A 21,625-nucleotide genomic window follows, 5' to 3' on the forward strand; every position below is an offset into this window, starting at 1 on the left:
CTTGACCAGTGCAATCCGCTTCTACTGATTTTTTACTCTCCTTCCTTATTCCTTCTGCACTGCAGCCTCCCTGCTCGTCCTAGAAGTCCTAGGCAGGCCCTCACCTCTGGCACTGACTTAGTCTCTGTCCTTCCTGTACTAGCCTTGCCCCCAGAAGACCCCAGTCCTGCTTCACTATCTTCAGGTCTCTGCTTGGGTATCGTGTTCCCAGAGACCTTTCCCAATGGCATTAATTGAAAATCATATCCCTTCTGTGAGGCACTGGACACTCCCCATACTCTGCCTTCTTTAGTTTTTTCTATATGACTTAGTACCATCTAAAATACTATGCAATCTGCCGCTTTATTGCTCCTATTGTACTGTTGACTGTTTGCTTCATCAAGGAAGGGACTTTTGTGCATTTTGTTCACGACTGTCTACATCCCCAGTACTAAACACAGTAAGTACTCAATATGTATTCTTTTCATAAATTATTAACATGATTCGTGTTATACAATATTTATAAAAATGTTGATTTTTTTGTAACCGCTTAATAATACCTGAGAAGGTTCCCCTTTTGTTAGGCATGTTTACTTACTAATGGCATGATTGTTTCTGGGATAATAGTATTCCATTTCAATGCTAATAATATTTGATCATTTATTACCTCCCTATTATTCAATATGTACATAATTTGAATTTTTAGCTAATATAGAACTTACACCTACTTAAATATGTGCACACCCTTCAGATTATTTCCTTAGTCTTATTTTTCTGGAAGAGGTAAATTTGAACCAAAGTGGATACTGCTTTTACAGATTTAGTATGTATTACCAAATTAACCAAATGGAAGTTGGCATTCCTTTTCTCAATCATCAAGTACTATTAGAGTATTCTTTTCCCAGCACGTTGAGCTACATTTTATATTCCTGTTAAAAAATCATGCCAACTTGTTACACATAGTGCATATAATAAAGTTTTAAAAATAAAATTTATTTTAAAATAATTTTAGATTTATAAAAGTTGCAAAGATAATACAGTTTTCCCTAATGTTAACATCTCATATAACTTCCATGCATTTTTCGAAACTCAAAAATTAACATTAGTATGTTACCCTTTAACTAACTCCATCTAATAATGTTTGATTTACATAGTTTTTTCCTGATCAAATCTCCCCCTCCTCATTTGTCACTTGTGTGTCTTCTTTCACGAGATGTGCTTGGATTTCTGTTGTATGCCAGGATTTCTGCGGATTTTTGATGAGTTAGTAATGTCTGTTTTAAATATGGTAGACAAAGATCTACAGAAGGAAGCAATAATTTATACCCACTTGTCTCAACGTGTCTGTCATATTATTGATAATCCTTCCAAAATTAATAGAATTTGTATGATCACATAATTGCATCATCATAAATATTTGAGAAACATTGATATATAATATAGTGGAAGGATGGCTTTTTGACCAAGATTAATGTAATTTAAGTTATTTCTTAATTTATTAGTCAAAGCCTCTCTATTGCAAGTGACCAAAAGTCTAACTCAACTTGCCTAACTGCAAATGGTGATGAATTGCATGATGGAATGAGCATTCCCAAGGTAAGGTAGTTAGGTTCGAGAATCCAATGTTGTCCTGAGGCCTTGGCCTCTTTCTGTTTCTCAAGTCTGCACATTGACTTCATTTATCAGGATCTGCACAACGGTAAAAAGAGCTTCTAGTAAAAACCTCATTGGTCATTTATTTGTCTCCGAATCAATCACAGTGACCCAAGGAATAAGCTATGATGATTGGCCTTTTCCAGAGGCAAGTGTCCCCTCTTACAGATGGATGGAGTCTTATGCACTGAGATTGGGAGAAACTATATCTCTAGATTAAAATTGTGAGCCTTACCGGAGTAAGGCTCAAATGTCATGGAGGCAAGCAATAAATTTCTACTATTGTTAGATTTCACACACCATCATTAAGAAATCCAGTTTAATGTCACATGAAGGCCTTTCAGTATCCCACAACTGATCTGAGTATTGCTTCCAATTACCTGTAAGACAAACATTTTTACCCTCTTTTACCCTTAGGGGAATTCAACTCAATGATACCCAGCTACCTGGTGCTGGAAGCCAGTTCTTATCCTTATTCACTGACTATTCTTTCCACCCATAACTGCATTACTTATAACCATGACTTGTAGCCACACAGAAAATTTAACACTCAACGTAAGTTTTACAGTGGTCCATCAGCTGCTATGCCAATTATTAATACCCTTTGTTCAAATGTTCTAATGACCTACTATTCCCAGTACCTTTCATGAACACATTTGACCATTTTTAAGGTTTGCACCAAAAGGCTGTCAGTTGTTACCCAATGATCTACTGCTTAGATCTCCTACTGTGAATCTTCTGGTCTGTCTTTTGTTTTGCTATATATCTACACTGTTGTCAAGGATACCCAGCTCTCCATTCTTTTGTTTGAACAGTCCACAAGGTGTTCTATTAAAAGTCCCAATTAAATGTGTACAGCCATTCACCTGTTCTTTCATCTCTTTACTCCCTTGCCCACCCACATACAACCAACTGCCTGATCTGAAAAATACCAAAGGGTCAGAAGTCATATGAGAATGAACAAAATACTGGAATCTCTATGTATCACATAATAGCTATGGCAATGTTATCTCCAGTAATTGCTCCCCTAACAAAGCAGAATAAACCCAGATTGAAAAGATGTAAATAAAAAGAGAGCACAAGGGATAGATGAACAGGTTTTCAGTTTTATGACTATTGCATTTTTAGTATTTTAAAGGTTAAAAGTGTGTTTTCAATGTAAAACTTGGTGCTTTATGTGAAGCAAGAGAGAAGTTGTTGAGATAAGCAGAAAAGCCTTTATATCATTATAAAATTATAGAAATACTTGAGATTTAAATTACATTACAACTTAGTAGATGTCTATTTTTATATAGATAATTTTAAATTTATGAGGCAGTATAGGATAGTGGTTAAGAGCACAGGCTTTGAAATAAAAAAGAGATATTATAATTGTTATCATCATTCCTGCTTACTATTTGAATGTCCTTGACAAGTGTGTAACCCTGTCTGGGACTCAGTTTCATGATCTATAAAATGAAATTATTAAAATAGCATCCACACCGTGGTATCTGGCAAGAATACGAGATAATGAACACAATGGGCTGCATACAGACTTTGTGCAAAGTAAGAATCAACATACATTAGAATTCATTAAATAATACATAATGTTATTAAGGAGGTCATAAGAAAATCATTCCTTTTATTTATATTTGGGCTCATGTAATTTTATAAATTTCATATAGCTTTTTGTTTTCTTGAGTCAGAGTCTAACTCTTGCCCAGGCTAGAGTGCCATGGTGTCATCCTAGCTCTCAGCAGCCTCAAACTCCTGGGTTCCATTGATCCTCCTGCCTTAGCCTCCCAAGTAGCTGGGAGTACAGGCACCCGCCAAAATGCTCTCCTGTTTTCTTTTCCTTTTTTTTTTTGTATCAGAGATAGGGTCTCATTCTTACTTAGCCTAGTCTCAAATTCCTGTACTTAGGAGAGCCTCCTGCCTTGGCCTCCCAGCATGCTAGGATTATAGGCACAAGCCACTGCATCTAGCTGCATTTAGTTTTTTTTAATACTTTGTAAAAATCCTTAGACATTTTTAAATAATCTGTGACTGGAAACCTCCATAGAAAGGTAAAGAAAAGAAAAAAGTAGTCTAAAACCTGGGAACACTTGTGGAAGACAGGCTTAGGTATGACGTGATCCTGCCCCTTGTGAGCAAGAGGTTACATTTGCCCTGTGTGTTCACAGGGATAGAAATAGATGCATGAATGGAATGTTCAAGAAGGCAAATTTTGATTCACAATAAAATGAGTGACTCAGTAAAATTCAGAACTCTTTTATAAAGCTGTGGTCTACATCTGGACAAACATCAATTCCTTTTCTCTAAGAGTTTCCAAGCAGAGGCTAAGCAAAATCTTAGCTAGGAAATCACAGAGAAGATGCATTTGCAGAATAGGGATTGAGTGGGTTAGGTAAGGAGATTTACAGAAGCCCTTCCTTCCATGGGCTTCTATGATTCTCATTGTAAATGAAAGTTAGATATTTTTGTCCCTGACGTGTTTATTCATTAAGGAAACCTCTACTGGGGCCAGGGATGGTAGCTCACATCTGTAACCGCACCACTCTGGGAGGCCGGCCAACGGAGGTGGATTGCTTCAGCTCAGGAGTTTGAGACGAGCCTGACCAAGAGTGAGACTCCATGCCTACTAAAAATAGGAAAAACTAGCTGGATGTGGTGGCACATGCCTGTAGTTCCAGCTACTTTGGGAGGATAAGGCAGGAGAATGGCTTGAACCCAAGAGTCTGAGGTTGCTGTAAGTTACTTATGAAGCCACAGCCCTCTTCCCAGGGCTACAAAGTGAGAGTGAGACTTGTTCTCAAAAGAAAAGAAAAACATAAACACTTATGGGTACAATGGAAATACCATGGGCACTTGTTTATTAAGGACACAGACCATGGAGACTGATACGCCTATGATCAACTCTAGCCTTGGAGTTTAACATACTGTGATGGTAGGGAAATGATTTAACTTCTCTGAAGTCTTCAGTTATTCATATGAAAATGGTAGTAATCATAGTTCATTCCTCACAGGTTTCTTACGGATATCAAATAAAACCTTAGCAAAGTTCCTACATCTAGTAAATGCTCAGTAAGTGTTTGCCATGATTACTACTAATATTGAATTAATAAAAGTACTGAAGTGGAGGTCAAAGGTGAACAACCTGCTATCTTAGCTTTTAAGAATTTGATCAGAGAGAAAGTACTAAGCACATATATCTAGAATCTAAAAGAGTGAATAATATATGCACATGTTTTGGTAGGAATTCACTCATTTATTCAGTATATGCATTTATATATCTATAAACAGGAGAGAAAAAGTCTTTGACATCATCGAGTTGGTATGATGTTATAGTGGAAGAAGAATGTCAAACAAACAAACAATACAAAATAGAGTAGTAGGCACAGAGACTTACAAGACATGACAATAACAAGTGTGGTCCACCTGGCTCTGGAGGTGACATGATCTGATACCTGGGTGATGAAAAGGAGGTCAGAGGGAGGAAAGGTGATTTCCAGATGGAATCATTAGGATAACCCTTATAGGAAAAATGATAATAAAATTCGCTCCTCAAGAGGGTAGTTTAATGATCCATCTATGACTTGATTCACTCAACCAGTACTTACTGTGTATGTGACAGTCATTGTAAGTGGTGCTGGAAACTCAAGTGAGCACTTTCTTATGGAACATAGGATGGAGAAGCGGCAGCTGTCTCCGTCAGATGGAAGAGGGCAGTAGTAGAACCACAGGTGAGAAAGTACACTTCTTGCAGAAAAGATGGCAATTCATTAGTGGGAGAAAAGGCTAAGAAAGTGAATGTATGTAAAGTTTGGAAAGGTTTTAAATTTCTAGGCTGAGGACATGAGACTTTGTGCAGTGGACAAGAGGGAGTTGCCAAAAAGTCTTTTGGTCAGGAAGGTACCATGATTGTTTACAAAAATTAATCCAAAGGCAGTTAGGAAGCTCTTTCAATACTTAGATGTTATATTATACAATTTTTTGCTCATTCATTCATTCACTCATTCACTCATTCATTCAATAAGTACTGATTCTTCATGTTTTGTCCCAAGGAAGGGGATTAGTGCAAAAACATGAGTTACATTTGCAGACAGGTGTAAAACGGACCCATTTGAAGCCAACACATGAAGAGGACTATGATTTCAAGTGAAGTAAAAGTTTAAAGAAATAACTATAAATGTGTTTTCTCTATTCTTTGTTAGAAAAATAGAAGATTCTTATAAAAAAATCCAATTATGTCATTTTTCTAACTGTCTACCTTAGTCTGTTATGAGCAAGACTTAAAGTTGGACTGAACAGATGACCCCAGATAAAAACACTAGGATAAGAAAAACCTAATATATTCAACCAACTGCAATAATTCATATTTTTAAGATTTCATTTAGACTATTATGAATAATTTTAATATACGGCCTCTAAATTTTATGAACTCTAGTTAGATGACATTTTCAATTCACAAAGGCAAATGAATGTATTTAGATGATATACAATCTTTCTAATGGTAGAACTTTTTAATATAAAGTTTTATTGTAATAATTTAAAATGAACATCACACATATTTGTTGAGAAAGCCTCAAGGTCAAAATTTTCAAATGCCACCATCAGTTCCGTAAGCTAATACAAACTCATAGTTGAATGAACTGGTAAGAAACCATGCTGTTTTCTTTTATAGACCACAAAATACTGTAAAGTTCCTTTAATATAATTACACTTTTACATAAGTGAGAGCATAGGCAGCCAGGATTGATAAAATATGAAGACAAAGTCAATTTTTGACTTTGGGAGTGTTTCCTCACCCTACTTGGCAACACCTTCCTTAACATAGTCCCATCAGGAGATCACAAGGGTAGAACAAGAGAGTCAGGTGTATTTTATGACCCTATCCCTGACCCAGCCACAAATGATTATAGCAGAAGCAAGATGTATGACCTCAGCCAAATTTAGCAAATTCAAGTGGATTTTATTCTGGAAATTTGGATAACGGGAGGAGGAAAGTAATGCATGTTAAGGAAGGTCTCAGAATAATTGTTAGGAATATGCTGTGAAAATACCTGAGTTTCTGCCCTTCCTGAGGTCCTGATTGTTTCTCTCTCACGTGGATCCTTTGAGATGACCAGTGTCATTGCAATAAAATTTCTGTCTCATTTAGGTTAATTTAAATTACTGTTCATTGTTCACAACCTAAAAATAAAACAAAACAAATGTTTAATCTGTATAGTTCTTGTACAATGGCAATCAATGAAGATTTGAATTTTAAAAATTATTCTAATAGCATAGAGTCAGTATGAAGGATTAGTCAGCTCAAGAAGTTATAAGCTACCGGTTAAAAACTGATTCGCGTGACTTCAAAGCCACATTTAATTTATGATGATTTTAAGATTTTTTTGCAAATTATTACATGGGTTCTCTCATACTTCCCTCTACCATGTACAAATCCGGAATAAAGAGAATTCCCAGTGCAAGCAAAGAAAATACAGCCACAAATATAGATGATCTTGAACTCTGAATCAATTGGAATGGATTTTAAAACAGAACTAGGGCGAGTCCTTTTAGAAATGAAGTTAGGGCAGAAAATGGTACTTTCAGGGTGGCGTGGTCATCTTGATATGATTCATTTCAGCCCATTGCTCGAAATATTCACAAAATTTTCCTTCCCCATGTAGTTCTGTAGACTGTTCAAGGATATGTGTATCAGCGGCAGGAAGAAATGCCTGGTAGCTTTAGAAGATTGCCCTGTCTCTTTGCATTAGTTCTTTCAACTCTGATGTTGACTTCGATTTTTAAAATGACACTGAGAGGATCTGCAGGTTCAGATGGATTTGGGTAAGAGAAACTCAATGTCACGGAGACCAAAACTCTTCCCGAACAACAACAGTCAGCTAGTAAACCCTTTCTGTCTATTACACACCTCCCTTTTATTTGTTGCATTTTAAAAATTGATGGCCGCAACATGATTTTAGAAGAGTATCCACTTTTCTTTTATTAGGGGGTGTAATTCAAGGAAAATATATTGCAGAAACCTCCATTACAATGCCCCTTTCTGGCAGAATTCAATTGAGAGATGCTATTGCTATTTATTAATTGCTGGGGCTGTACTGTCATGGTTGATGATGTGAGCACAGAGCCTCGATTGAGTTACATTCTTGTATTCAATTAGGGGCTGTGTATTATTGTACATGTTAACAGTGTAGAACCACAGATGCTAGCCATCTGTAGATTTGATTTTTTTTTCCCCCTCGTTGTCCTCAAAAATGGAGCAATTTAAATCAGTACTCCTAGAGAGACTTAGAAAATAAAATAAGCACATAAGCACATCAGTTGTAGGTTTAAAAACAAGGACAGCATAAAATTTAAATTTGAAAGACTCTATCAGAAGTGTTTGCATAATTAGAATCGCCGGGCTTTTTAATCATGCTAGGTGGTCATTTATAGCTGAAGAAGAAGAAAATCACAAGTGGTAGCGGATTCTCATGTCAAAATGTTTTTCTCTGGTGAAATGGAAGGTAGTGTTACAGAAGGACTAAAAAAGATGATCAAATCCAAGGGGCTAAAACTCCTCCAGGTGAAGAAGATGCCTGAGGGGCAAAGTCCTCCTAGCAGGACACTGAGCAGAGGAAGAATGCCACCCGCCCTTACCTCCTTCTCTCCTGGTGCCAAGTAACTACTGGTACTTCCAGTACAGAGCAACGTCTTGCAGCAAAGCAGCAGAACAGGAAAAATACCTGGCTGGCAGCAGGGTTGAATTTCTCAGACTCTTTTCCTGAGGTATTCTAAGTAGATGTTTTCCGACAAAACAGATCCTTACTAAGGTACCTCGGTAATGCCTTTTCGTAGCAGGGCAATCATTTGCCTTTGACAACCCGACATTCACTGTGGTCACTTCTGTCACTTAACATCAATGTGGATTAAAGATCTCTTGCTTTTGTACAAGCATGACCTTCTCTATGAAAACACGAGGCATACACCCCATTGCTCTGGCCAAATTCCAGGTTAGGTAATTACATTCTGTTACCTAAAGACCCCCTGTAGTTTCAATTAGAAAAATCGTTTTGCCTCACTCTGCTACCGGTGGCGTTGTGGAAGGGGAGGTGCCGCACTGCTGAACGGCAAACTTGTCTCACCTCAGAAGGAGCTGCTCTTTATCATCATCCATTAATTAATATTTATTGGGTACCCACAGGGCGAGTGGCTTGGGACAGGGCAATTTGGTAATTAAGTGTTCCCGAGTGCCGGTTGTTCCCTGTGAGACTGAACTTGGAAGACCAAAGTTTGAACAGTCTATTCATTATCACAGAAGCGGCATCCATCCTTGTGATTTGGTGCTACCTTGCTGTCTTCTGATGTCTGTCCATCTGCTACACCTCTAATCAAAAATATTTTTCACGTCACTGGCTCCTAATAGCCTTAGTGTTGCATGGAAAAGCTCTTTGTGGGGACTGACCAAAGAGTGTGAGCTGGCTGTTCAGTTCCAACCAGTTGCAAATTACAAATATCTGCTCTCCGGTGGGGCGGCGAGGGGGTGTTTGTTGTCCTAATGAGCGGGATGCTTTTAAAGTTGAAACAAGACCTCTGTGTTTCCAGGATTACATTGCCCAGTCTGTACCATCTGCTCTTCTCTTGAGCTCTCTACCTCTGTTCCCAGGATGCAGAGGCACTGGGAACTCTTAGAAAGAAGCAGGTGTACCGTAAAGGGGGAAGGAAACCCCTTTGTCCAGACATTGTCTTGAGTCAGGGACTGAGTTGAGATCTGTCCAGTGAATGACTTCTAACTTCAGTGATTATACTTAGGTCTTGCCCTGTGCTAGTAGGCTCAGATTCTCAAGATTGCCTATTTCATGACATAACTTCTAGCAGGGTGTGATATTGCCATGAGAAGTAAGTATTTCAGGGATGACTCTGTTTAACCAAAGAGGTCTCATTCCCCTATTTGAGGCATTGCCCCAAACCCTCTGGTCTAAACATTTTGTGGGCAGTGGGCAGCTGCACACTCACACATCCTGAGCACGGGTGCTGGGGAGATAAAAAGACTTAGCAAAGCCCTTGCTCTTTGTGACTTTACATTCCAGCACTAAATAGAGAGCCCTTGGGTTCTCTGAAGGATGATGACGAAACACCAATTAAGAAAAACTATGCATTTTATGTTTATTTTTAAGGTTGCATTTCAAATTTTGAAATGTCTCACCACCTTCCTCTGACTGCAGGAGAGGTTGGTGTGTGGGAGCATCATTACTGAGACAATGACAGTATTCTTTGTACTGGGGAGTTATCTTACAAAAATGTGCAATTGCTTATATGTTGTTACAAAACCAAGGTGGAGAACATCATTTACAATGGTTATAATAAGGTGTGTCTTTTTTAAAAAAGATCCTAAAGTGTGCCCAAATGTACCACCGCTGCCAGAATCCAGGTTCCTGGGTTCAGCTCGTTCCTTTTCCTCATCTGTCTGCAACCTGCCACCTCCTTGTGATCCTTCCCTGGAATCCCAGGGAACCTATTTCAATGCTATGGCACATCCTGGTATCCTTAGCCTTATCTTAGAGAGTGTCCTTCACTGCCCACCATAAGAGGTCTTCCACCACTTACTGTCTGGGGTATCAGCTGTCAGCTCCTTGGTTGCAACCAGCAACCAAGTTCCCCAAGCAACTCTGGGAAACTTGAGCACAGGGGAGCTCAGTGGAAGGAGAGTGGGAGCTTAGAGAATCACTAGGCAGGCTGGAGCACCACTGCTAAAAATGGGCATGGGGAGTGTTTTCCAAAAAAGTCCTTCTGTTTCAGAGATGCATGCTGAAATATTTATGACTAAAATGACGCTTTTTCTAGAATTTGCTCCGGTGTAGGATGAGGGTAGATAGCACTATAAAAGAAATAAGAATAGTCATGAGTTGATGAGTTTTTGTAGCTGGATGATGGGTACATTTGAGTTCATTTACTGTCCTCTCTACTTCTGGGGATGTTTGAAATTCCCATGAGAAAAATAAGTCAAAATTAAAAGGTGTATTCAAGGCTGTTGCTTCTGAGAGCCTCCCACTATTTTGTATTAACAGAGACAGGTAAGGTGACTCTAGAGTGGATCTGAGATGCACTTGGCTTGTAGTTATTTGCTCTGCTGTGATCCAGCCAACAGGTGGATGAGTGTGTGAGGATGCACACCTATGTGCGTGCACATATGTGAGTGTGCGTTCTGTGGAATGGCTGTGTGTGCGTCAAGGCATGTAAGCACCTGAGCTCCTGTGTGTTTGTGTGTATGCGTGGAGTCTGAGAGGTGTACGTGGGTAAGTACATGAGCTTCTGAATTCTATGGTAGTGTGGGTATAGGACTCTGTGTGTGTGTGTGTGAGTGTGAGAGAGAGAGAAATAGATCTGGCGAGGTGTGAGGCCTGAGAGCAGAGGTGACAGAGTTGAAGTCCCTTGCCCTCTGCAGCAGGCTCGTCCTATATTTAGTTGACAACTGTCCTGTTTGATAAGCACTTCAGCCTTTGAGGTTTTGGTCCAGGGAGTACTAACCCCAACATATAAATGTCCTTTGCTCCAAATTGAGTATAATTTATCAGTGTTCAGACGTGATTTGTGCACGCTCCATCAGTGCAGTATAATGTAAAAATATAATCTGCAGTGTAGCTGATTGTCAATACATTTTCCACATTATGTCTCAACAATTTTTTTTAATGAAAAGAAATGGGCAGGAACCGAGGTGACCTAGATGGTTAGGACACAGGAATAGAGAAAATAGTGAACAGGTGAAGAACTGTCTTATTAGGGACCTGCAGGTAAAATGAGCACTTACCTTATTTTCGTCTCTGTCGCTGGGCTGAAGTCCAAATTCCAGGAGAGCAGTCTCTGACGGAACTCGCTTGCCTTTCAGCTTGATTTCCAGCTATATGTAAAAGATGAACAGAGAGAAAATGGGGTCCTTCAAGGGTGTGGTGAGATGCAATGAGTATTTGAACAACTAGGACTATGACATGGGTCCAGGGGAGAGAGTCAGTTCCTCCAAAGGAAAATAGCATGATGTTTGGCAGAGAGAAAAAAATAGTGGGTGGCCCCTTAATACTAAACATCCTCGTATTTCTCCCTGACTTTTTCTTCAGTTAAAATCTTTAGTAGCTTCTGATACTACAGAATCAATTTTATACTTCTTTGGTGTGAAATCCAAGTGCGGACCTCCATGAATGCCCAATCTATTTTTGTTTTCTTTTTCTCCATATCCATTTTAGTCCATGTTCAGGCTGAAAATAGTAATGACACAAATAATTTCTTTCTTAAACATGCTGCTTACTGCCCTTCCCAGGTGCCTTGGGTCAAGCTTCTCTTTCTACCTGAACTTCCTTTTTTTCTCTTCTTTGCCTTGCAAATACTTACTTGTCCCTCTCTATCCGAGTCACACGGCCCGTGTTCCCATTGCACTGGGTTACGATGGACTAGCCTTTCCATATGGTGTTACAATCAGGGTGGGCTCCATTTTTCAGTCTGGAGGATAAGCTCCTTGAAGGCAGGGACCATGTCCTTCTCCTCTGAATCTCTTCCTTACTGCAGCAACCAGCCCCATATGACGCACTAGAAGACACCCCATGAGACACATATTTTCTTGTTATGACAACTTGTTCATGTTAATTGTGGGTTTTGCATAGATGCATTCAAAATGTTGCCTTAATCTGCATCTGCTCTTATCAGTCTGTACTGACTTCCCCCTCTATGGCCCCATGCCCCAAATCCTTTTCCTTTGTACCTTTGGCCAGTTTTCAAGGCACCCACCCAACAGTCAGGACCAACAGTGGGGACTTCTTGGTTTGCTTTGAAGGAGGCTGAGACAGTGTGAGGACTTACTAACTTGATGGCTCCCTTCTTCCTTAGAAGATTTGAGGACAGAGTAGGGAGCTTGACTTTGGCACATCACCTTCACCTTATTTTGGGTATCAGCATCAGTCTTAGAAATAAATATACATTGGATTAATCATTTAGCTGTTGCAATAACAGTATAGGGCAAGGAGAAAAAAAGAAGGCTAAGTAGAAATATGGAAAGAGAAAGCTTAGTTTTTTGTTAGTATTTGTGTAATTGCCACAACCCTAAAAAGGAGCTGTTTTTCCAAACTTGACATTTGACAAAGATAGTAGGGAACTTGGAAGCAAAAATGCAAAATAAAAAAAGTACTAGGTCATGTTGCTTGCTCGAGATATTTTTGGGAAGGCTAAGATGCGCCGGGAATATTTCATTTTGACGTGAACTCTGACCACTTTTCACTTGTAATATGACCGGAATGTATATGTTTACCCAGGACAGGGCAGGGTTTGTGATAACCATAGTGCAATGCACTGTGACCGTTTTAACAATCAGGCAGACTTATTTGAGCCGAGTGCATCTGTAGCCTAGGGGCATGAACTTGGATGACCCATTTCTTCTTCTTTGTTTAAGAATCAGAACTATAAGCAGTCAAATTACAAATCAGGAACTAATAGGATGAATAGATGCAAGAAAACAGCATGCAACAATTTAATGGAAGAAAAATGTATTATATGCTCAAGACACAAATAAAATGCCACTTTTAGATTTCAGTTTCTCCAATCTATTTATTTGCTTCATTTTCTTTAACTGCTATTTCGCTCAACTACAACTTTTAATATTCATTGGATAAACAATACAGAAAAGCTTGGTTATTTTCAAATTTTCGTTGTGCTCCTTCCAACTTACTTTTACATTTCTCTGTGTATAATGGAGTATTTAGTTATAATAGGCCACTACATTTTGCATGGTTAAGTTATTTCTCTTCTTTTCAAGATGTCTAAGAATACCAGGCTAGAAAAACATGCTGGTTAAATGGTTGATTTTAGTCAAAATCACTGAATCCCCACTGGGATACACTGTTTTACAAAGGGTGGTTTGGGGATAATTATATCAGCTTTCGGTGGGGATTCATGCTGAAAATGCATATTTCTGTCAATTCTAAGACCAAATGCATCAAAATGTACACTAGTAAACTGAGATCTGCATTTTTAACAGCTTTCTAGAAGAATCTGTGCACACCAGCCTTTGAGAATTGCTAATCCAAGCACTGGCTATAATATCAATATATAATTTAGCTAACAAATAACAAACAGTTTTTAAACATCATCAACATACCCTTGATCCCCTAATATCTCCACAGGAATTATATTTTATTTATTTTGTTAATTGTACTGCTTTAAAGGTTAAATTTTACCCTCTTTAATTTTAATTAATCCATCTTCTATGCTTTGAATATCTGTCCCCTCCAAATATCATGTTGAAATTTAATCCCTAATGTGGCAATATTGTGAGGTGGGGCCTTTAAGAGGTGATTGGGTCCGGAGGGCTCTCCATTTGTGAATTGATGGATTCATGGATTAATGGGTTATCATGGGAGGGAAAATGGTGACTTTATGAGAAGAGGAAGAGAGATCTGAGCTTGCACGTCAGCGTGCTCAGCCCCTTCCCATGAGTGCTCTGTGCCACCTGGGGACTCCAGAATCCCCACCTGCAGGAAGGCACTTGTTAGATGCAGCCCCTCGACCTTGGACTTCTCAGTCTCCCTACCTGTAAGGAATACATTCCTTTTTCTTTCTAAGTTACCCAGTTTCAGGTATTCTGTTATAAGCAACAGAGAAGACTAAGGCACCATGCAAGCAGACCTCCCATTTCTAAGTTTGGAAGCTCTATTTTAGACTCCTCCTCACACCCAGCTCCTGTGGACTTGGTCCCTAAACCTGCTTAGCCTCCTTTGATTTCAGCTGTGCTATTTTTCTCTTTGAAGCCATTCCGTGTCTCCTCTGTTTTGTTCTGATCAAATGTCCAGCTGTCTGATTAATGCAGACCCGCGTTCCACCCACTGGCTGCCTTGTCTTCTCTGCTCCCTGCGTAGGGAGCAGCACTTCGTCACATGCATTTCCATGTATGGGGTTTAAGACTCTGATCTGCAGAAGTATTTCCAGGCAGAGCCATAGCTAGTTAAGTTATAGATTGTTATTTTTTAAGTTGCATTGTTATTTACGTTACATACATATATTTTTACCCATTAAGGTAATATCTTTTATTATGGAAAATTTGGAAATACAGTGGACACTTAAGAGTTAAAAATAACTCAGTATCTTACAATGCCAAATCTTTACAATTATTATAGTTTTTAAAAATTGAAACTCTATAGACATTAAGAACATCTTGAAGATCCAGTTCTGTACCTTTCTTTTTCTCTCTTAACGAACTTTATGCTCACCCTGGAACGCGGCTCTGTGGAAGGTCAGAATTTAGGGAAGAGGAGAATAAAAATTAGTATGGGAAGACTTACCTGGCAGGGGCAATACCATGATCACGAAGGTGGTTTTCCCAGGGCAGGGCTCATCCATTGCACTCTGGACGTGCTGACCCTTGCGATTTCCCCAAATGTGGGAAACTCGACCGCATAATCTGTGGTAGTGGGGGACTGTGTTCACGCTTTCCCCTGGGGGGAAAAAAAATAAATTAGTATGGGAGACTACAGAAGGAAACGGAAGAGGAAGATGAGCACAGTGATGGGAATTTGAAAATTAATCTAAATGGGGCGGCGCCTGTGGCTCAGTGAGTAGGGCGCCAGCCCCATATGCCGAGGGTGGCGGGTTCAAACCCAGCCCCGGCCAAACTGCAACCAAAAAATAGCGGGGCGTTGTGGCGGGCGCCTGTGGTCCCAGCTACTCGGGAGGCTGAGGCAGGAGAATCGCCTGGGCCCTGGAGTTGGAGGTTGCTGTGAGCTGTGTGACGCCATGGCACTCTACCCGAGGGCGGTACAGTGAGACTCTGTCTCTACAAAAAAAAAAAAAAAAAAAAAAAAATTAATCGAAATGTGTGCGTCAGAATAATATCTTCCATCTTTTTTAATTTGGGGTGGTTGGAAATAACTTGGAAAACTCTTAGATTATTGGAGGTAGCAGCTACTTCGAGAGTTAAGAGCAAAATATTGCAAAACTAGCGGCAATGAGTTTTGGTGACATGAGTTGGTTTGGTGCTTGGGTTCATGTTGCTTTTCCTTTCAAAAGTAATTTGAGAATTTCTTCACAGAACTCATCTTTTGCATGCCTAATCTGAAACAGAGTGCCGTTTCTGTCCACTGGAAGTGATACTTGATCTCGCCTACTGAAAATTGTTAAAATGCCCACTATTCCTATTCTGGTGTTAGGGTTATGTTAGGCAACTGGCATTATTCATTATTTCTAAATAAAGCAAAACGTGGACCCCCATGCATGAAGATGTTTATTACTTATTGATATTTAAAGGTTGTTAAATTCATTTTATTTAAATTACCTCTACTGCCAACCACTGTTACAATAATTTATTATATAATATTACTTGAGGGTTTTCTTTTACTTTAACATAAAACTTGCAAAAACAATATATTGCCTGTAGATTTTTTTTCTACAGTTCATTGTAACTGTGACTAATTCATCACAGCTGTTTAGACATGCGAAATCTATAATACTTCACAATGTTGATTTTCTGTTTCTATTTTCTAGGACTAGAGCTTGATTTGAAACCACATAATGAAAAATTACATGCACCTTATTGGGAGAAATATTACTTTAACCACTTGGAGGTAGAAGACCAGGTAGAGCTGAGTGACTCTGCAGACAGGGCTGTGTACATGGAACTCTGAAAACTTTACAGAACTCGGTTACACCCTTTGATAGTATTGGGATTAAACTTGTCCTTAGTTGTTTACTTTTGATCCAAAACTAATGTCATTTTACTTTTTCTTTTGCTTTTCCTGTTACCGAAAGAGTACAGAATGTCTTCCAAAATATAATTCTTTGCAAAAATCCAGGGACCTATTCTGTTTATGAATCATCCACCACTCCTTTCTCTTCTGTTTCTTCTCCTGCTCCTTTCCTTCCCCCTTCTTTCTTTTCCTAATGGGTACGATATAGCTGTGAGTTACAGCCATTCAAAGGGTTGGGCAAAGGCAAGAAAGTAGTGATTTCTGCCTTTCTACCTCTCGTCAGATCTGAAAGGGTTAAACACAAAAACAAATCAGGGGTAAAGTGAGGCTGTGCATTTATTGGTGGGGATGGATTGTTATCTATTCCATTAACATGGATGATTGAACACTGACTCCGTATAATTGTGTTTGATATTCAAACTGATGCTATCATTTTCTTAGTAATGATTGAAAGCTGCCTCGGTATCATTATGTTTGATATTCAAAATGATGTTATCATTTTCTTGGTTTGCATGTGGAAAAGACTGATGAATTATTAGTTACATCAAGTCTTTAACATGTGCAAATTAGTCAAATGCAAAACATGTTTATAATATTCATGGTTCTTATTCCTCCATTTATATTATTTTTTGAGGCTTCACACCAGAGCAGAAGAACATCAGTTGGTTTTAACTGCCACTTAGTTATTTACAGTGTAAATAATTAAAGTACAGAGACCCTAGAAAAACAAGGGATATATGTGGATATGGGGAAAAGACTGGCTTTGTCAACTGAACTGTTGTTACGATGCAAAAGTTAATGGAACTAGGAGAGGAATTTAAAAATGTAAGTAAACTTGGTATTTTTAAAAGTGCATTTGTATGGAGTTTGGATGTTGTATATAGTATACAGGAGATAGGAGTGGTACAAACTGAGTTTCCCTGCATTTATTCTCTTTAAAAAAAAAAAAAACAAAAAACTCATTTACTAAAAAAAAATGTAGCAATCCATAAAATAGAAACAGGTTTTTCCTCATGGTATTAGGAGGGGCAGGCATGAATTGAAAACCCATATAAGATATACATTCACTAGTTGTGACAAGTTCTGTGAAGGGAATGATGAGGAAATGTTAAAGGGATCATAATCTCGATGATCTTGGACAAAGGAAATCTGTCCTAAGGAGTTGTTTAAGCTCAGGCCTAGAACATGAGTAATAATTTAACTAGGGAGCAAATGAAAAGAAGACTCTCCCAGCCAGAAATGACGGTGGGCCAGTGACTTGCTGCAGTAGAAGTACCTTTAAAAATGCTCACTTTGTATTTAGTACTTGTTCCATTGTGTCACGAACAAGGTATTATTAGAATCCGTGTGATGAGTGCATTGATTATTATATGGTCAGAACAATGAGAAATGTGCGAGTGATATCATGCAATTGTACTTTATGGGCAAACATCTTTATGATTCTTTTAAGAAGGTTTCACTATGAATAACATAAAGAGAATTGCTTTAACTACAGCTAACTTTATGAAACTTGATTTTCCGTCCAGACTGGGGGTGGAGGGAAGAAAAAGAAACCACGTATCAATACTTTTCAGAAAAGGAAAATGATTTTCTATCTTACTGTCATAAATATGCTGATGTGTGAAGTTATATTTAAAGCTATTTTTAGTAAATAAGACTCAGCAATCCAGTCAAATTTGCTGGCATAGAATTCATTTGGCATAATGACACTTAAGGGTTGCTTGACTTCTATGGCTTTTCCTGGTGCCCAATCCCTTTACCAACGTAAGAGAATGGGAAAAAGGGGGTAACACTTTAAAACTATCAGTTTAAAAGTTTCATTTGAATGAATTATTGTTTAATTTCTCATTGCAGAGTATAAGTGATTGCTTTTAGGATCATTCATAAATAGCACATAGAAGTATTTGCTGTGTAGTATTTGAAGATATTTCTGAACATTATTTTCTGAGCTTAAAAATTAGCCATCACCTCTAGCTTATCTTTTAAACATGTCTAAATTAAATAAATCCAAATTAATTTGTTTGCGAAAGTTCCATCTTCATTCACATAATTATCCATCAGACTTAAACAACTTTCCGATGCAAAATGTCAGTTAATTATTAATACATATTATTAAAGCAAAACAAGTGGCCAGAAGCATTTTTTAAAGTGTGTAATTGGATTTCTGTATGTTGTTCTTAAGCATAAGAACTCAACTATCAACTTTTAGAATGGAAAACTAATAATTGTAGTCTTGTTAAATAGTCTTTGATTTAAGATAAGTTGAATAGTAGTTACCACTCAAGAAATCAAAAGAAAAAATTATTTTTAATTCAACGTCATTTTTAAACTGTATTAGTCACAAGTTTAATTTTTTGGAAGAAGCATCTCATTAGCCTTGGGATAGAGAATCCCCTCTCTGTGGCACTCTTCATTAAAGAGGACTTCTCATTCTTTGATAGTACTTTGTCAATATCAAAGGATAATGTATTTAATAAAATATTAAAAATGCCATGTAATCTTGCAAAGCTACCTGAGACTCATATGACTGAGTATACCTCTTTTATATAAAATTCCCAACTTCTAGAAAAATTAGGACATAGATTGTTCAATACTCACAGAAATATCTGTCACCATAAGGTACCTTCAATTCAAGATGAATGTATGTATCACGTTCCTGACTGGGCCAAGTGACATCATGCAAATGGTGGCATTCGTGTCACTAATAATAATGACTTTGCCTTCAACCCTGTCAAACAATATCAAGTTGTTAAGCTCTAACTTTTGTTGCAGAGTCAATGACAACTAAAAGCAAAAATATATATAAAACAATCACCAGGTTACTGCGGATTCAATAGTAAAGTGATTTGCAGGTAAATAACCATTATCATAGAAAGTACCATAGAATCTGAAATTTTTATATTGTTTTGTTTTGCTTTCCTATTTTTAATGAAATCTATACAGGTTCTTTCTCTGTAGATTTTATTTTCCTTTCTGTTATAAAGTTAGAACTTGTCATTCCACTATAGGTCTTTGACAGTTAAATAATAGTTTGCAAAGGATTAGCACTATGGGGAATTACTGCCCACAGAAGAGCTCTCTGACTCAGCAGATGGAGGTAGGCCAACTCAGGTTTACCAAGGGAACCCCACTGAACATGCGGACATTGGAAGGCAAAAGTAGTGACGTCTATTGAAGCACTACAGCCAGTTTGTTAAACCTCACTTAATCATCAGAATAATTTTCACTTGAGCCTGAAAAACCAATTGGCCCACACATAGTTCACTTTAAGCATTTTCAGCTTTGAAAGTGGGGTTGGCGGCTTACATTAAAATAGCTCCCACACCCCCCTTTCTACCCTCCAGCTCCCTTTCATGGAAAAGGGATCCTGGTAATATCCAGCTATCTTGCTAGTACAGCACCAAACACAAAGAAAGGACAGGAAGGGGGGTGATTTTAATTATCTATGTAAATTAAACTAGGTGCCACAGTATTGTGATTGAAAGTCATTACTTTAACTTTATTGTTTAGTTATGAGTGTAAACCTCAGCTCAATTAAATTATAAAGCAGATCCTGATGGCTGCATGCGTTCAGTCTTTGAAGGGAGAAAAAAGAAGAAGAATGCAGACAGGATGAAAGAGAGCCTCGACTGTCTTTCCTGTGTTCTCACCCGGATTCACCACCATGAGGCATACATTGCCAGAAACGTTTATATATATATTTTTCCTTTGGGTAACCTGTCGCTGTGCAACAGAAATTTGCCAATGTTCAGAACTATTTATTGCAATTTTTTTAAAAGTTAGAGTAGAAGCTTCCTTTTATTTTGTCCATTTTACTGAACAAATAGTGGCGCCATAACCCACGCCCATCAAATTATGTCTGGAGTAGGATTTCGAGCTCAACTTTTCCCTGATTTATCTTTTACTATTTTAGGGTAGATTGTTTCTCTTAGTGACAAATAAAGGTCATTCTTCTTGTCTTTATTTTTGCTACCTCATGGGATTATCCATAGCTGTCTGACTGTGTCAGCTCTGTTGTCAGTAGACTAATTGTCCTTAAATTAAATATATTAACATTTCTAATTGTGGTAAGAAACATTGCTGTATTTCCCCTTGAGTCATTGTTGAATCAGTTTCCTCACGTGGGAGATTTATTTAGAGGTAGTTTTACTTCAGTTGGAATAATTGAGGACATTCAGAATGCCAAAGTTATTGAATTAACTTGAAAAGTTACATTTACTCTGCAGAATTACTTCATGCACAAGTTTTTAAGGTAGACGACTTTAATCGACACTTAATTAACACATTTACTTTTGGCCGATTATTTCTTGAAATTATATTTCTTATCCCAATTGTAATATTTTGATTTGTAACAATTACACACTTGAGAATCTAATGATTCGGGATTTAATGGGTAATTAAAGCTATTCGACTTTGCTAGTAGAGGTCATTATTATTAGTGATAATAGTAATAAGAACGACCATTTATTGAGCACTTATCATATGCCAGGAACCATGCTAAGCATTTAATAGGCATTGCCTCTCATAATTTTAACAATAATGCTGTGAGGTGAATATATTCTCATTATTTATTATCCCACGCCTAGGGATGCTGAGTTACCCAATGAAGTTTAAAAGCTATTAGGTGGTAGAGCCAGGTTTTGGATCCATGTCCATGTGACTCCCAAGCCCATAAGGCTGGGATAAATAGAATGAAAATAACATGTATCACAATAAAGCCTAAAGTATCAAGAATGATTTTTAACTATCGTCGTATCTCGCTGTATTTTCAGTATCAAGGTACTACCTGCTAAATTCTTAACAGCAAATCAGTGTGTCATATAGGTTTATACCCAGAGCCCTTGGTACAAATAGGCTCTCAATAAAAATGTGTTCAATTTAATTTAATCGATGTTTATTTTTAACATGTACTGAAATATGAAATGGATTTGCTCGGTTTGGAATGTGACCATATTAATGCATATAATTTAACCTCCAAAGTTTTCAAGTTAATAGTGACTTTCTTTTTACTGTGTCTTCCAAGTGCAACACTATGCTTGCTAATACTTCTAAGGCAGTTTGTCACGGGCCCACTAACGTGAATTTGCCTGAAATAATATCTGTAACCATACCTGTGGGATCTCATGATGCATCTAGTGAATTTACAATCTATATAGAAGGAAACTATCATGTATTTGTAGAGCTCACCTACTCCATTTGAAAATGCCATCGCACTCAGAAGAACACTTTGGGGGTTCTTTTGTTTGTTTTCTTTTCTTTTCTTTTTTATTGTTGAGGATTCACTGAGGGTACAAAGAACCAGGTTA

The 21,625-nt window shown here is 38.0% G+C and overlaps 1 protein-coding gene and 1 non-coding gene across 3 annotated transcripts in view; both read left to right on the forward strand.

Moving 5' to 3' along the window:
- The window catches only part of TENM2 (teneurin transmembrane protein 2), a 1,234,499-nt gene that overhangs the window by 422,704 nt on the left and 790,170 nt on the right, over window positions 1–21,625 (forward strand). The window lies entirely within an intron of this gene.
- On the forward strand, window positions 14,911–15,074 carry LOC128569451 (U1 spliceosomal RNA). Its single transcript, XR_008375393.1, has one exon. It is a non-coding gene; the product is annotated as a U1 spliceosomal RNA (small nuclear RNA).

The sequence above is a fragment of the Nycticebus coucang genome, chromosome 17 (assembly GCF_027406575.1).
Source record: "Nycticebus coucang isolate mNycCou1 chromosome 17, mNycCou1.pri, whole genome shotgun sequence".
In the NCBI taxonomy this organism is placed as follows: domain Eukaryota; kingdom Metazoa; phylum Chordata; class Mammalia; order Primates; family Lorisidae; genus Nycticebus; species Nycticebus coucang.